The sequence below is a fragment of the Dermacentor silvarum genome, unplaced genomic scaffold, assembly GCF_013339745.2.
Source record: "Dermacentor silvarum isolate Dsil-2018 unplaced genomic scaffold, BIME_Dsil_1.4 Seq684, whole genome shotgun sequence".
NCBI lineage: Eukaryota > Metazoa > Arthropoda > Arachnida > Ixodida > Ixodidae > Dermacentor > Dermacentor silvarum.
The window spans coordinates 53,209-54,542 of NW_023606626.1; the positions used below are offsets into that span (position 1 = coordinate 53,209).

Genomic DNA, 1,334 nt, shown 5'->3' on the forward strand with positions numbered 1-1,334 from the left:
CGGAGTGGCCATAATAGCCACTTTCCAACAGTCCTTGCTTCCATTTTGAAATTTCTACTCCTGGTATTAAAATGTTCTCGATAATCGCACAAGCAAAGTGTTCATTTTACATTGTATAATTCTATTGTATTATTGTATAATTGTATCGTATATTATCTGTGTACACAAGCTCGTACATATGACTACTTTAGTAAACCCATGTACATAGTGTAAATAAACTTTTTCTAAACAGTATCTGTTCTTATCAGCTTAATATCTGATACGGGTCCTATTTGGACCCAAGATATTAAACTTATTTTTGGAATGGGGCGGAGTGCTTGAAGCTTGCTTCACCTCCTCCACGGGTTGGCCCGGTATTGCACTGCCTCCGGGATCGGCCACTCACCCCACGGGGTGGGTAAAATCTTAATCAAAAATCAGACCTAAATATCATTACACGGCCCGCAAAAGAGCCAGAGCTCTATAGAATTGGAGCACGGCTTCGTATTTTGGTGCCGCGTTTTTGCCTGCTCCCACCGCCCCGGTAGACGCGGTGCTCGCACGCGTGTGCGTATGATCTAAGGGCTGTTTCAATGCGAAACGCATACAACAGCAGCACGCACACCAGTTATGTCCGTGACAACGCTATATATTGAGATTTTCGCCACAAATTTGCCCCCGTAATATTTGCAAAGCTCTGCCACTGGACGACGAAGCTCTGCGGGAAAGCCACTTTCAGGAGACATAGGCTATATTTGTACACGTTAGAGAAGAAGAAAAAAAGCCCCCAAAAGTAATTAAACAATTACTCAAAAGTAATCCCTTACTTTTACGTTACTTTCCTCCCAACGTGTATTGACACTGCAGAAATACAGTAAGAAGAACAAGCTGGCCTGGCTGTAACCCTTCACAATTTGTTTGTCTTCACCATTTAAAATTGTTCGTTTGTTACCTACCGTCGTTTTCGTGTGAAAGCACCAGCAACGACACTAAAATATGGAGGGAAGGTAATTTAATCCATAACGTAATTAAAATAAAGCTGCACATTATTCAGCCCTAAAAATAATGTTAGTGTGCTATAATTGCAGAAAGAGGTGTATAGGAGTCACGTAACAGTTTCCCAAACAATCACATTACCAAGCAAGCGCAAACCGTGACAATCGAAACAAGCAAGAACGAGACCAAGCCAAGCAAATCAAACAAGCGCGAGCAGACGATAGTACGAAACCAGCGGTCCGGCTGAGACCAGATACGAGTACGCATCGAGCAGTCGGGCGGGTCCGCATGAAACCAGTTTCCTGCGCCCACGTCACTCCGCGGCTGGCGTCTTTCATCTTTCGCTGTTGTGTTCGTTC

The 1,334-nt window shown here is 43.9% G+C and overlaps 1 pseudogene; it reads left to right on the forward strand.

The window, feature by feature from the left end:
* Positions 1-215: 215 nt before the first annotated feature.
* Positions 216-387, forward strand: LOC119435407 (U2 spliceosomal RNA; annotated as a pseudogene).
* The last annotated feature ends 947 nt before the right edge of the window (positions 388-1,334 follow it).